This window comes from Dipodomys merriami, unplaced genomic scaffold (genome assembly GCF_024711535.1).
Source record: "Dipodomys merriami isolate MVZ:Mamm:240054 unplaced genomic scaffold, mDipMer1.0.p SCAF_61, whole genome shotgun sequence".
Classification (NCBI taxonomy): domain Eukaryota; kingdom Metazoa; phylum Chordata; class Mammalia; order Rodentia; family Heteromyidae; genus Dipodomys; species Dipodomys merriami.
This window is the reverse complement of record NW_027206191.1, coordinates 7,272,172-7,288,704: the sequence shown is the minus strand read 5'-3', so window position 1 is coordinate 7,288,704 and position 16,533 is coordinate 7,272,172. Positions and strand designations below refer to the sequence as shown.

The window sequence follows — 16,533 nt, the reverse complement described above, 5'->3', positions numbered from 1 at the left end:
ATGTCTGTTTTCCTATGCAACTACTTTACAACGGACAATAGTATTAATAATGCTGCAGTTATACTGAATGTGCCAATATCTATTTAGGATCTATTTACATTCCTTGTTTCCTTACTTCTTTCCATTCCTCCTTCCTTTCTGTCTCTATGTATATCAGGAATTAGATTGCTAGATAATAAGCTAGTTATGCTTTTAGTTTTTAGAGTGCTTTTCATACTATTTCCCAAGGCAACTGCACTATTTTATATTTCTACCAGCAGCGAGCAAAGGTTCCATTATTTTGTTGGTCGTGGGGCTTGAACTCTGGGGCTGGGTGCTGTCCCTCAGTTCTTTAGCTGAAAGCTAGTGTTCTAACACTTTAGTCATAGCGGCACTTTTGGTGTTTTGGTGGTTTAATTGGAGATAAGAGTTTTACAGACTTTCCTGCCCAGGCTGGCTTTGCTCCATGATCAGACCTCAGCTTCCTGAGTAGTAGGATTATAGGCGAGAGCCACCAGTGCCCAGCATCCAGTATCTTTTTATTTATTTTTATGGTAGGCATCCTAAGGAGTCATTGACATTTTACTTACATTTCCCTACTGCTTAGTAATATTGAGCATATTTTCATACATTTGTTAGCCACATACAAAGATTTATGTATCTTCTTTGTAAAAACGGTGAATTCCAGTGTTTTTCTCATTGTGTGTTCAACTTAGTCTGCCATAACCAAATAGTATACAGTGAGTTAATTAAATAAAAATTTATTTCTCATAGTTCTGAAAGCTTGAAAACTCAAACCAGTATGCTAGTGTGACTGGGTTCTGATGAAGGATCTATTTTAGGTTTGTAGATGGCCTATATCTCATTGTGTATCTACATGAAATCTTGGTATGTTCATGACTGGGAAAGGAGGAACAGTTGAGATGGAAAGGATCTTTCTTTGCTTTTTTCTGTGAAAGTTAAATCCATCTCGGGCCTCACCTCCATGATGTCATCTTACCCTAATTAGCTACCAAACGCTCCATCTCCAAATAATATTTTGAGGATTGGGAATTCAACTTATAATTTTGGAAGAATGAAATGCAATCCATAGTGCCAATTTTTAAGTTTATTATTACTATCATCATCATCATCATCATCATCATCTTCATCATCTTCATCATCATCGTCGTCAATCCTGACAGTTGCCTTGAGTGTTGTGTCTGACCTCTTCAACTCAAGGTGAGCACTCTACCACTTGAACCACAGCACCACTTCATATTTTCTGGTGCTTAATTGGAAATAAGAGTCTCACAAACTTACCAGCCCAGGTTGGCTTTCAGTTCTATTTGAGGCTTTATACTTTTCATTATAGAAGTCTTTTTACTTCATTAGTTAAGCACAATCTTAAGCTAATTTTTTGAAACTATTGTGATTTTTCTGATTTCTTTTCCAGACTGTTCATTGATGACAGACAAGCTGATGATTTTAAATGTTCATCATTTATTCTGGCACATTTCCAATAGCATTTATCAGATCTAGAATTTTTCTCTGGAAATTTTTAGGATCTTTTAAATATAGGATCATGTAATATGTGAACAAGCATAATTTAAATGGTTTCTTCCCTTTTGACCTATTTATTTCTTTCTCTATGCTTATTTCTGTGGCTTGATTGCATTCAATACGGGAAAAGAGTGAAAAAAATAGACATTTGTGTCATTCCTGCTATTAACAGAAATGATTTAATTTTTGACATATACCCGTAATCCTATCGAGATATATACCCAGTATCACTAGTTTCTTCAAGGGTTTTATGATAAAAGAATGCTGACTTTAACTGGGCATAACACCTGTAATCTTGACTTCTCAGTAGGCTGAGCTCTGAGGATCAGAGTTCAAAGCCAGGCCTGGCAGGAAAGTCTGTGAAGCACTTATCTCCAATAAACGACCAGAAAACTGGAAGTAGTGCTGTGCCTCAATGATTGAATGCTTGCCTTGAGCTGAAGAGCTGAGGGATAGCACCCAGGCCCAGAGGTCAAGCCCCACAACTGACCAAAAAAAAAAAAAAAAGAAGAATGTTTACTTTTGTCAAAGGCTTTTTTTGCATCCAGAGAAATGAGTGTGTGATTTTTGTCCTTGATCAGCTTATGTGTTGCATTGCACTTAAAGATTTATGTGTGTTAAACAATACTTCATCACTGAAATGAAACTAAGTTGACCATGATGTATGCTATTTAACTAAATAATCTTTCCCTCTTGTTCCTAATTTGCTTAGTGTTTCTTGTCATCAAAAACCAATTAAATTATAACAGATAGCTTATGAACACAGAGTGAAGCAAAGATGGGTTTTGTCTAGGTTTGAAGAAATTGAAGAAAAGAAATATAGGGACAAGCCTTAATGATAATTCAGAAAACATTTTCCTAAAATAGAGTCTTTTCTCTCTGGCTGAGATTTGCTGTCAAAAATTAGAATCCACAGTTTGCAGATATTTTGTAACCAAAATCCAGATTTCTCATCACTTTTAGTCAAACCTTCTTGGGTGACCTTCAGAACTGAACAGAGTAAGCGTCAGAAGATAAATGTCTCCCAAATTCTATTGATGAGTAAACTTTCTTCATGGTTCCAAGTAAGAGAAGAAGCCCTAGGAACATCTGCTTCTTTTTCCTGATCTCTTCTGTTCTTATCATATTCATTCTAAGGTTCAATTCATATCCACAATAATCACTACCACTTATTTTATTTTCACAATATTTTAGACTTTATTTTAAATGTTCCATGAACAAATAGATTTCAATATTACAACAACATAATGAGGCAAATAGTAAACTATAATCACTTACGTGATGAGAAAACCGAAATCTAAAAATGTATTGTGTCTGAGATCACACTTAGTGGTGGTGAAGTCTACCAATACATTTTCTCTAAAGGCACTTACAAGTTCATAAATACTTACACAGCATTATAAAGTCTTAGCTATCTTAGCCATTCACACCTTCACACCATTCACTGAATGATTGTTCCAATCTCTGTTCCAACCACTTTTCATTTTGTTATAACAAATTGATAGATGCAACAATAAATCCACACTATTTGTAAGTTTTAAGAAAAGTTTACTGACAACTAAAAAAAGTGACATAATATTTTACATAGATACATGTCCTTCTGAGGCTAATTTCAAATGTGAATTCTGTGAGGAAGAGGAGGATTGGTCCCTTCTTCTGAGCTTTAGTTAGCTGATTCTGGAACTTTCCATAGTTGTTTGTTTAGCTGTAGCCTTTACATGTGAGTCTTTTGAGTGGTTGGACAATAACTGATCATTCTTCAGAGGTCTGAAGTCTCAACTGAACCTTCCTCAATATTTTCAGGATAAACAAGTTATAATAAATATATATCATAATTAATCAGTTTTGAAATTTAAGTAAAAGTAACAGGCTCGAGAAATACTGAAGTTAATGTCTTCAAATTCAATTTCAACTAATTTATTTCAACTAGGGATGTCACAGAAAGTGAATTTATAACAGGGCTCAAAAACAAATAATTAGGGGCTTGGAATGTAGCTTAATGGTTGAGTGCTTGCCTAGCATGCATGAAGCCCTTAGTTTGATTCCTTAGTACCACATAAACAGGAAAAGCAAGCTGAAAATGGTGCTGTGGCTCAAGCGGTTAAGTGCTAGCCTCAAGCCAAAGATGCTCAGGGAAAGGGCCCAGGCCGTGGACTGGAAAAAAGAAAAGCAGAAAGAAATGCTTAGTCCCATTGATGCTGTATTTTAAGAATTCACAAGATTCAATGTTAAATTTTTTGGTGCTGGGCCTGAAACTTACAATCAGGACTAATCATTGTTCCAGATCCTTCCTTTTGTGCTAGCAAGGCTAGCACTCAACAACTTGAACCACAATACCACTCCTGGCTTTTATGATGGTTAAGTAGATATGAGTCTTACTACTCCTTGGGCTGGCTGCCAAGCTTACTCCTCAGCTCTCAGCCTACTGAATAACTAGGATTACAATCACGAGTCATTAGAGTCTGCCTGATGAACATTTTCTTTTTTTACCATATCACATTTTTTTACCTTATCATCTCAAAAACAGACATGTATACCAATTTATACAATTATTATATGGTACATACTTTTTCAGGCAAAATTGCATAGAAAAAAGTCAAACTAATTTCAAAGTCATCTGTTATAACTAGTTGCAATTTGAATGTACTTAATTGTCCATATAGATTTCTGCCAATAATTTCTTCCTATTCTCACTGCTCTGTCATACCTTTTTCCAACCAAGTTTTGTAATTCTCCACTTTCCCCGTGTTCTCTTTCATTAAATGTCACCACTAGTCATGTCTTCTTCCAAGCTTCATTTCCTTCATTCACAGACCTTGTTTGCTTTTCGGTTTGTATTCTCAAGTGCTCTCCCTCCCTCAGTCTAACTTATATGGATTTGAGAGAAAACTGATTGGAGATGGAAGGCTTAGGAAATACATTCCAATTCTATATGTGACTTTCATTGAAGGGAATGCCCAAGGCAACCTTAGGTAAGGAACCTAGTTTGAAGAAGTTCTCAGGAATTATAAATTTCTCAAAGTCAAGTGGATTAGAAGAGGCCCAGAAACCAGTGTTCCCTCTTGGAGAAGCAAGGACAATACTGCAAACAAAAATTGGGTAAGAGAAAATAATTTGGGAAATTTACTAATTTTGGTAATTCTAGCAAGGTTGCTGAGGGTAATCTGATTATGTGAGATGGACTTTGGAAAGTTCAAACATAGGCTGAACTAAGCTGTGGAACTAGTAATTAGGTTTCCAATGAGCAGCACATAAGAATTTCACAATGAAGTTACACACTTGGGTTATTATCCACCTGGAGGCACTTAGGCCATGACACATTTTACATTCTCCCTGAACTTCTGAATGTTAATCTAAAGAACATAGATAAAGATGCACAGACTGCACTGGGAACGTGGCTTAGTTGTAGATTATGTGTCTTGTATGAATGAAGCCTTTGGTTCTATTCCTTAGAACCACATGAACAGAAAAGGCCAGAGGTGGCAATGTGGCTCAATTGTTGAGTGCTAGCCTTGAGCAAAAGAAGCACAGGGACAGTGCCCAGGCCCTGAGTTCAAGCCCCAGGACTGACAAGAAAAATGTGTACAGCCTGCATGTTGTCTGAAAATGATAAGTAAAAGGTAAAATAACAGATAAACGCAAAGTATCTGATAAATCTGTGACCACACATTTTCAATCCTGTATGTCCACGTCTTTGCTCAATACTTAACATACCCTCAACAAATATTCTGAATGAATAAATTCATCAAAGAGCACTTTATAAGAAATTTAATGAAGTCGAAATTAAACCTGAAAATGGGAATGGCCAAAACTTAAAATTGAATTAGAAACCTGTAGTTAGTGTTCAAATGAAGTCTTTGTATCTCTGAGTCAAAGGTTAATGGGGGACCAGAGTATGTGAGAAGAATAAATGATAATTTGGTAGTAAGAGATTTTACTTTTCTGAAGAAATAGGGACAAAGATTGTTGATCCCCAACTTAAATAACCATTGTTTTTCAACTTGGACGTAGGAAAAAGGAGGTAAAAATGAGCATGTACATCCTACAGGAAAGAAAGAGTTATGCTTATGAAGATATCTGTAAACCCCAGGATGATGATTACCTGTGTAAGTAACCCTCTGTGCTTGTTCAAACAGAAGGCAAATGTGCTTTTATAATAATTCATCAGGTCATTTGGCCCCCAATTACTGGTTTACTCTAGTAACTTCACATGAAGAACTAAGCGACAATGATATGCATTCTGTGCTCTTTCTCATGATTGTTAAATCTGGGAATGTACATATTTCTTGACTAATTTTTGCTTCTCTTGCCTCAGATTGTGAGCAGTGTCAGAACTTCTTCATCACCAGCTACACTGTTCATGGGCCACCTATATTTGTAAGAGACAATGTGGTGGACAAGGGGCATTATGACCATTCAGTCCTCAGTCTGCCCACTGGGCTGAGAATTCGTCAGTACAGTACCCTGAGGCTAGGCTTAGAGTATGGAATGAGGAATCTGATCTGCCATTGGGTTTGCACTTCAGCCCCTATGAGGGCTTGATCATAGAAGATGAAGATGCAGACAATAGGTACTCCTAGATGGTAAGAAATGCCCTCCCTTTCCCCCCTTTCTCTAACTCCATGTGTCCCCCTGTGCCTCCAATGAAACATTGCTAGGACATGGACAAAATAATTGTATGTGTTTGTGGAATCTGCATAAACATGGACATGCTGATTTAGGATCAAATTATAGTGCATATAAACAGAGTGTGTTAGAGGCAAAGTGCATCCATGCTTAAGGAGCCTCTGTTAGGACTATGACAAATCCCCTCAGATGTGTAGACGGCATCTTATGTGTTCACAACTACTGAGTCCATGCAGGCTCAAAGAGCATCACTGGAATCAAGTAATGTGATTTTGCCGATTATTACCCAAAAGCCTTTAGCTTGTCTTTCTGAAACTCAGATCACAAAAAGGAGTAACTTCTATGTGTAGATGCAAAAAATAAATCCCAGGCCAACTGGAGTGAGTCCAGCAGTCATTTTCATGGTTCCTAAGAGGATATTATCCTCAGAAGACTTGCACCCTGATTATCACACATATGAATTCCCATATCTCCATTTTTCTTTTGCTGTACTTGGTGCTTTCAAAATTATGAATATTTGATGGACAAGAAATAAAAATATAAATAGTATAGCTGGGTTCCATAGCTCAACCTTTAATTTGGACTTTTGAGATAGAGATGATGAGATCTCAGTCTGATGCCATTCCTAGCATAAAAGATTATAAGACCCCGATTACTACCAATGGCTGAGCACGTTGGTGCACATTTGTTATCCCAGCTACTGTGGAAGTACAATGGCTGGATAAAGTGAAGTATCTCCAGCAACCCAGGCAAGCACAAGCAGGATGGCAACCCAGGACAGCAGGATAAATAATACCTCAAAAACAAACTGTGCACTGGTGGCTCAAACCTGTAAGTAGCTACTCAGAAAGCTCGGATATGAGTATCATGGTTCAAATCCAGCCCATGGAAGAAAAGCTGTGAAACTCTTATCTCCAATTAACCAGCAGAAAATCAAAAGCGGCGCTGTGGCTCAAGTGGTAGAGCGCTTGCCTTGAGTTGAAGAGCTGAAGGACAACATTCAGGCACAGAGTTTATGCCCCTTGACAGACAAAAAATACCTCAAAAATAAACAACACAAAAAGGGCTAGTGGTTCACGTGGTAGAGTGCTTGTATTGCAAGAGGTAAGTTTAGTTACTGAGTTCAATCATTAGCTCTGGTATGTATGTATGTATGTATGTATGTATGTATGTATGTATGTATGTATGCATATAAATATGTGTACTGTATCAAAATAAAAATTTCCATGAGAGACAAAATTAAGACATCAGAAGAAAAACCAAAGGGCCAAACTTCATTCATAGATCCTGCATCTGTAAAGCACATACTGTATACGAGTCAAAGAATTATCCTCAGTAGTTGAATAAATCATATTCCCTGAGTAATTGCGAAACACATGTGGAGATAGAAAGGACAATTTCATTGTAGGAGTATTTAACTATAATTTTTCTTCGTAGTTTTTGCAAAGTACATAGTGCCCTAACAACCTACAAGAAAGAACTTTAGTCTATTAGGGTATACTCAAACACGTAGAATCAGAGTTGGAGCAGTGGTGAGGTTCAGAAAGCAGTGGTTCTATGATATGTCCTGCAACCCTGTGCCATGGGGAACCATTGTCTTATCAGGAAACAACATCATGAATAAACAAATTTCCCTCTATTGTCTTTATAAGACAAAGGATTCTCTGAATTTCTATGGGACCATAGTGGAGACAGGTGCATGAGTGAGTCCAATCTAAGGAAAATTACTTGGGCCAAATGTCAAATGATGTGTGCTAATCTAGAAACAGAATGCATGTCCCCACCAAAATCTATGACATAAACTTTAACTCAATTTAGAGAATCTGGAAATCAATCTATTTGTGACAAATAAGGATTAAGAGAAGTCTGGAACTGAGCTTTGAAAACAGTGCACTTAGAGTTCTAGAGTGGATGAGTATAAGGAGTAGATCCAAAGGGAGCAGAAACTTACCCTCTTATGTTTCCTTCCTGTGCCTGCTTCAACTTTAGGTATATGAACTGTGGCAGGTGTGCTGAGAATCAGAATCCTAGGGCCTTTCAGTATCAGAGGTAGATCTTCTACCAAACCTGTCATGTCATCAAGGCAGGATGTGAGCTGCTTGTCTCGTATGGGGATGAGTATTGACAGCAACTGGGCAGTAAGTGGAAGAAAGAGCTCACAGCAGAAACAGGTGGACCTTACTATGGTTCCTTAAAAAGGAAGAAAAGAAAAAAAAATAATTCTCTTTAGGAATTTTCGAATATCAACTCTTCGGTGGAACAAAAGGCAATTTAACGTGAGAAAAATTTCAAGTTAAGTATCTCTGAATTTAAAGATGCAGTTTGTATACTTTATTAGGAAAATTTCCTTATTTTTAACTATTTGTCCTGATTTTACATTTTAAGAACTTCATATGTTTGAATGCAATACAAAATACCGTGCTAAAAGGCGTAGAGACCAAACAAAGAACCTACCAGCTCTCTTTCAAAGAACCAGTTACTTCTGGCCATTGCAGTTTTTTCTTAATTCCCTCCATATTCGCAAATATTATGCATATGTCATTGTTCATTCATTACATAGTCTACATATTCTGTGAATATATTACTAGGAAGAAAATCAGTTAGAATGAGAGTTCCTATAGAGACTTGTGTCTTTGACAAAAATGAATCCATCTTTTCTCAGGGCATTTTGCTCTAGCCATGGCCCTCAATTCTTGGTTCCATGGCTGCAACTAGGCCTTACTTTTCATCCTCACTAGAAACAACTAAAAAGTTTTTAGTAAGGATGTTCTTTCAGTAGAAAGGCCTGAGATAGAGGAGGAAACATAGCCCTGTGAATATCTCCGAGATGGCCTGTCATCGGCGTGGAGAAGTTGACTCCTGTAGTTGGATGTGTCAGTGAGAGGACAAATAGGTTGGCAGTGATTTCAGAAACTCTAAGGAAAATATCTGTTATCTGCTACTGGAAAAAGAGTGTCAGTTCATGTTCTAAGAAAATGTAACAGTAAAAATAACTAAGAAACCAGACAGCCCTGATCTGTCCAGGAATCTCAGACTGCCCTGACCGATTATCTCCCAACTCTATCAGGAAGCAATTTAGGTCGGGAAATAATCCAGGAATAGTGCCCTCAGCATTCCTGTGATTGGCCCCACCTACCCCAACTTATAATATGCTTGCTATGTATGATTTAACCTATCCTGTAACTGCTAAGCTAGAAAGTCCCTGCCCTTACTGGAAATGATCATTCCCCAACCAATAAATTTAAGACTAGATTTACTACGAACCACCGACCTATCACAAAATCAGTGTTGTAATGATCCTTCCACCTGCTTCATACAAAATAAAAAAACCTTGCTGACCAAGAGATTGGGACTGACAATTATTGACCTGCGTGTCAGGGAAGATTTGTGAGTCCAGCTCGAGCTGTAATAAACGACCCCCCTGCATTTACATTGGCAAGGGCTCTCTGCTGGCCTTTGGGGGCGGTCTATGGCCTGGTACTTCAGCAGGAAGCAGGAGGACAGCGAGAGTCCAGAAGACAGGAGAGGCACAGGAGTGAATGCACCTTTCCGTGGAGACGCCTGGGCCATGCTTATGAAGTTCCCAACATGTACGTGTTGGCCTCCATGCAAGTCCCTGGAAGTCCCACTGGTCTGGGGCACACTGCCTGCTCTAGATCTACAGTCTGAATTCCCCGTTGGCCCTGGACCTGGCTGGGCTGGAGCTGCACCCACCAGCCATGCTTCCTCCACCCTGTTGCGCATAGCTTCCCAGCCACTGCTTGGTCTTCAGCATCTATGCCAGTCTGGCTCTCTGGGGCAGGCTGAGGCTGAGGTGACCATTCTGGGTGCCCGTTCAAGTCGTGTGAGGCCAAAGCTGTGGTGGAGCCAGTCCTCACACACTTCCAGGTATGTCCAGAAAGGATTGAACTCCACTGGCCCAGTGCTGCCGTCCTCTCATCCCCAGAGTTTACCTCCATGTCCCCACCTTTGTTGTTGAAATTGTTCAGCCACTGTGATCTTAATTTTCATTGTCCTCCTTTGCAGTACTTGAGATTCCTTCCTCTTCTCACCAGGCCACCAGGCCCCATGGGATCTGCCCCAACAACCCCACCTCACAGACACTCTCCAGAACCAGGCAGCCTTTGGGCATGCTGCTTCCTGAGCCTCCGGCTTCCTGCCTCTTTCCTTGCTTCACCAGCTTCTGCCAAGGCCTCCTCTCCCCTCCACACTGCCCCAAACCTCAACCCCAGTGTGGCCTCCCATGTGGCCAAACTCATCTCCCTACCACGCCCAATCCAACCCCAGTGTAGCCACTGCACTGGAGAAGACAACTAAGGTCCAGCAGCAGCAAAGATGACAAAGTGTACAGCTGGTTGAGAACTGGAGGCAGCATAGGTCTCTCTGATCATCTCTCTCTTCACTTACTCAGGTATTAATTGAATTTAGTATTTAATTTTTGGTACACAAAATCTCATAAGTATCTTCTTATTAAGCCTTTGCAGAATAGCTGGTAGAAATGCAGTCCCGGATTGTGTGTTGTTTAATTTTTTTGAGATTCAGAGATGTTTAAAGTAGTTATAATCATCATGAATTCTCACTTTCACAGTAGAGCGCTATTCAAAAATAATTACTTATGCATCTATTATCAATTATTTACATGACTTGAAACTTAAAGTTTCAAATATTACAGGAAGATCTTTGATTCATGTTGAGTGTATGTGAGTAGGTTGAGCTGTTGCATACATTCATTGTGTGTGTGTGTGTGTGTGTGTGTAGGGGGTGTATATGTATTATTGAAATCAGGGATAAGGATGAGCACTGGTCTGAACTTGTTTCCTTTTTCTGAGAGATATGGTATTTCTGTGTTGGTGGTAAGCTCTGACTGCTTGCCTTTGCCTGATGTGCACTTTGCAGTTTTTTTTTTTTTTTCAAATAAGCTTCTTATTTCTTATTGAGCAGATAGGGCTCTGATATTGCTTTGCCTTTAATCTGCCATCTAGGATCTTATTTTCCTCTTTAAAAATTAACATACAATATAAATTTTATCCCCTGTCTGATTTTCCCTTTAATTTGCATTTTGAAATAAGTAGTATAAGAAGTTTGAGCTCTGTATTCATGAAGTTTGAATTTTCTGTTTAATGTAATAACTGGACACATTTGTTAGCACAAAGATCTTAAATTTCTTTTGTAGTTTTAGTTTAAAATACCCTCCTCCATGTTTTTAGCATGGGAAGACAAACAATTCCTAGTAAAAATGATAACAATTTATCCTTTAACTATCAGATAATTCATAATTAATGTCTAGTGGCAAATGATTACATTTCTGAATAGATTTCCTTGATAGACCCGTGCACAAAAATACCCCTCATAGGTGCTGAGAAGGTAGATTAGTGGTACACAGATTACCTTGCATGCATGAGGCCCTGGGTTTGATTCCTCCTCACCACGTAAGCAGAAAAAGCCAGAAGTGGTGCTGTGGCTCGAGTGGTAGAGCACTAGCCTTGAGCTGAAGAGCTGAGGGCAGCGACCAGGCCCAGATTTCACCACCAGCGACAAAAATAAATAAATAAACAAATAAATATATAAATGAATAAAGAAATAAAACAAATTCATACACAAGTAAATTAATTTCAAAGGTTGATTACTATTTTAGTTAGGGGCAGGGTGCCAAGATATAGCAGACCTCTGTCCCAAAGCTTCAAGAAGGATTTCAACAGTTGACAAATACTGAAAACAAAAAGTAAAAAACATAGCTCTGCCAATAACATATAGAATCTCCATTCAAACAGAAAGAAGTACTACGAATGAAATACTTTTTATAACATTTGTTAAGAGATTTTGGCTCTATATTAATTATCATATCAATTGACCTTTGAAAACTCTATAGGTGGGCCTGAGTCTCAAGGTCCTCTAACTAAAACTGGAGGAGAGAATCATCAACCTGGACTTTAAAAAATTGTTATTGTTAATGTAGTGGACATACGGGTCACCATTTTGTAATTTAGATAATGAGTTCATTTCATTTTCAAAAATCTAATCACTTCTTTGCTCTCTCTCTGTTTTTCCCTCCTTTCCCTGCCCACAAGTGGTATAGTTGATTGTCAACATAATATCTACAGAGTATCACTGCTGCATTTGTTTCCTTGTTCTCCTTGAATTTCTGTGGCTCCCTCACTGCCCAGAAATGGATAAACAAAAAAAAGAAAAATCCATCGTTTTCAATTCCTTTAATTCATTTCAATATAAACATCAGTAGTTTTATGAGATTGTCAGGCTCTGTCTGCACATCCCGAACACTTATACTTCCTATACCTAGTCATAACTCCCACCAGATTCTAAGATACACAAAATAATTCTGTTCACTTTCCACAAAAGAAGAAGCTGAGATTCAGAAAGATTAAGTAACTTACTGGAAATACTGGGCTGAGCATAGTGGCTCACTCTTATATCCTTACCTACTCCAGAGAATGAGATCTGAAGATCATAATTTGAAACCAACCAAGGTTGACATATACCTTACATGTTTATCTCGTTAACCAACAGAAGTCAAGAATTGTGTGATTCAAGTGGTACAGCTAGAATGCCACCAGACTTGAATGGGAAACCTAAAGATAGTGCCAATAGGATAATTTTTAAGAACCAATGCTGCCCCATACAAAATCTCAGACACCACACACACACCTTTAAAAAGATGTTAGTACGGAAACCCAAATAGTTTTTTTTTAATTTTTATGTTTAGTTATTACCTTTATTGATGTATGACTTGATAGTCTTTACTGATGAGCCACAATTTAGAACTTTGTTGTAATTATATCCATGTCTGTGCCAGAGAAACATTCTCCTAGTTGTCTTCCCCCGTTTCTAGCAACGATAAGTTGTCTCGCCTTGGCCCAGTTTCAAGTTTATTGTTCTAGTAGATCACAACCATCCTAATAACAAGGGTTATAGGTGGTAACTACTGTACTGGACAATACCTGCCTTGGGAAAATTGTTCAAATTTCTCCATTCAGTGGAGGTTGTTAGGATACACCCATGATCACTTTGTGCTTAGAATTGGGAACTTTTTAGGTCCAGGAATTCAGGACAAGCACTGTGTGCTACTTCATACTTGTTAACTTTAATTTCAGCTTCCTATTATCTACTTTAAGCATTGTGTGAAGAGAAAAATTGCCCCTAGGAGAGAGAAACACAGTACTAACTGTTGTTTTCAAAACACAGGAGGAGGAAAAGAAGTTCTGAAAGAGGCATATAGCCTAGACAATGAGTTCTTAGAAACTTGGGCTGCCTGTTAATCTTAACTTCAACATAGAAAGTCAGAGCCTGCAGTGGCTTGTAAGCTCCATTTATATTCCTGAGCATGCGGCTCCCTTCCCCTCAGCCCTCTGATCCTTTACATCAGGGTTTCTTAGTGTGTCTTAATGTGTTCCTGTTAGTTCAGTGCACAGGTGAAAAATTAAGCATGCCCAACCATGGGTTTCCATTGCCCTAGTAGACGTTTTGCATTTTAGGACATTCCTTCCAGGGAAGTCTCTTCTTGGGCCCTCATGTGCATATGATCACAGAAGCGAATGTCTCACAAACCATGGAACGCAGTTGTTCAATGATGATTAACTCACACAGAGGCACAGACAGGTTGGGTTAGGAGACTTTGTGAGAGGCCTTGGATTGGCACATGGCAACATTGACAGTAATTCCTCAGAGAAATACCACTGATTAGAGGGCTATGGAGAGGTAAAAGGAGAATGAATTTAACCAAGTTCTTATCTCAGAGAGAGAAATAGATTAGACAGAATGATAGGAGAGTGATTTAAAAGAATAGAAGAAAAATGGAAATAAAAATTTAAATTTAAACAGTGAAACACTTAAAAATTATGTAAGTTTAAAGAAATGGTATTGAGAGAAGGATAGAATGAGAGGAGGTGAGGCATAGGAGACATGAAAAACTAAAAAATAGAAGTGCTTAAAATTAGTTATTAAAAATTAGGGCTGGGAAAGTGGCTCAGTGGTAGAGTGCTTGCCTTGCATGAATGATACTCTGGGTTCGATTCCTCAGCACCACATAAGCAGAAAAAGCTGGAAGTGGTGCTGTGGCTCAAAGTGGTAGAGCACTAGTCTTCAGCTGAGGAGCTGAGGGACAGTGCCCAGGCCCAGAGTTCAGGCCCCATGACTAGCAAAAAACAGACAAACAGGAAATTATATAGGTATAAAGATATAATATTGCTACTAAAGAATTTAAGCCTAAGAGCTTATGAATTGAGTAATAAATTTCTGGATTAAGTGTATATACCATGGTGTATAAGGTCTAATAATTGACGACGGGTATATATATATATGGGGATGGGCATAATATCAATTAAGTCACTCAAAAAAGAAAGAAAGAGAAAAAACAGAAAATAAAAAAGTACCAAAAGATCAGAAGATATAAAAAAGCACACACACACATACACCTAAAATAAACATTATGAGAGGAAAAAAAAGATTAATAGAAAACAATTAAAAAATAAAACTTAAAAAAAGCTACCAAAAGAGTTATTTTTTGGAGAGGTGATGGGAAGATCCTTTATCTCCACTGTGTCCATAACCACTCTCTTGGTGCAGTCTCAGGTCTGCTTGTGGTGTTTGGTTTTCCTGTGGCTTGATTGGATTCTTAAGTCAGTTTGTTTGAGCAGGCAGAATAATGCTCTGCTTTACCCAGGATTTTGTGATCCTCTTCCCAGGCTAGTTCAATGGGAGGAAGATCTGCTTTGAGTATCACAAAAGAGGGAGATGGCTGTTTCCTCTACTTTCAAGATGCTGTGATGAGGATAGGTTCTGGGTAGGGTTGAGGCTTTTCAGCAAACTAGCTTTTCCCTGAGGGGATAGTTCCAGAGACACTCACAGAACCCAGCCTGGATCCATTCTCAGGGTTTGTGTTTACTGAATTTTAGTTGATTTTCTAGACTGCTGTAGGGAGGGGCAGCCTCTGGTTCTGTTTACACAGTGAAGAAAGTCTCTCCTGAGGTGGGAGGCGGATCTTCCTCTGTCTGGGCTGGGTGATTTTCCCCTGGGTGGAGCTGTGCCTCGCAGGTTAGATCAGGTTCTTGTGACCTACTAAATGACTCTTTTCTTTTCTTCCAAGGCCTGAGTTGGAGCTAGTTGCTCACAGGGGCCTTTGTCAGTATGGAAGATGGAGATCTCCGGTGGTTGGGGAGGGATGGCTTTCCCTTCTGTGCTCCCAGATAAGGAGTGAGGATGTCAGCGTTCTACTCATGCCAGAGTGTTGGTTCCTGAGTTGTCTCTGGTGTGTGATCTGCAGGATGAAGATATCTGCTCTTTGTCAGTTCTTGCTGGTGATGAGTAGAATCTGCTCACCCGCTGTGTCTGGTGCTGTTTTCCTGAACTCTCTCTGCTATAGGTATGGCCACTACAGCCACTGTCACTGCCGCTGCATCCTTTGCAGCCTTGGCTACCGACAATTGCTCAGTTTTGCCTCCTTGTGTGGATTTTCCCTCTCTGGCCAAACTCTCTGTACCTGATGGCACACTTGGAGTGATTCTGTAGTGTAGGACTGTTTACTAAACAGTGTTTAGGAACACTAAAACTGCTTTCTTTGCTGGAGCTTGATTAGCCTCCAGGTTCTCCTTTGCCATCTACCTCGGAACTTCTGTAATGAGATTCTTATCCCCAATTAGCAATCAGAAAACTAGAAGTGGACTCTGGTGGAGTGCTTCACTTCAGCTGAAGAGCTCAGGGACAGCACCCAGAGTTCATGTCCCATGACTGATAAAAAATAGAAAGAAAGAAAACAAGTGAGTGCCCAGAGCCAGTGGCTCATACCTGTAAGTCTAGCTAGTCAGAGGCTAAGATCTAAGGATCAAGGTTCAACACCAGCTTGGTCAGGAAAATCTATGAGATACTTATTTTAATTTAACCACTGAAACCCATAAGTGACCATGTAACTCAAAGTGGTAGAGCACTAGGTTTGAGCACAAAAGCTCAGGGGCAGGATCCAGGACCTGAGTTCAAGCCCCAAAACTGACAGAAAAAAAAGAAAAAGGAATGAGGAGCCTCCTTAATGAAATAACTAGACAAGTACAATATACAAAATAATTCCTCCCTTCCTTCTTTTCTTCCTTCCATATGTTCACATCCTTCCCTCGTTTTTATCCTAGAAATTAAACTCAGGGCCTTATGCACTTTAGGTAGGTGCTCTACCAGTTGAGCCATACACCTGCTTTTTTTGCATTAGTCATTTTTGGTTTTTTTGGTCATGTGTCTAAAACTCTGTGCCTGGGCGCTGTCCCTGAGCTCTTCAGCTCAAGGCGAATGTTTACTGCTTGAGTCACAGCACCACTACTGGTTTTTTATGGTTTATTGGAGATGAGTCTCACAGACTTTACTGCCTGGGATGGCTTTGAACTTTAA

The 16,533-nt window shown here is 39.1% G+C and overlaps 1 pseudogene; it reads left to right on the top strand.

Annotated features, from left to right (window-relative positions):
- The first annotated feature begins 5,554 nt into the window (after positions 1 to 5,554).
- On the top strand, positions 5,555 to 15,669 carry LOC138814764 (histone-lysine N-methyltransferase PRDM7-like; annotated as a pseudogene).
- The last annotated feature ends 864 nt before the right edge of the window (positions 15,670 to 16,533 follow it).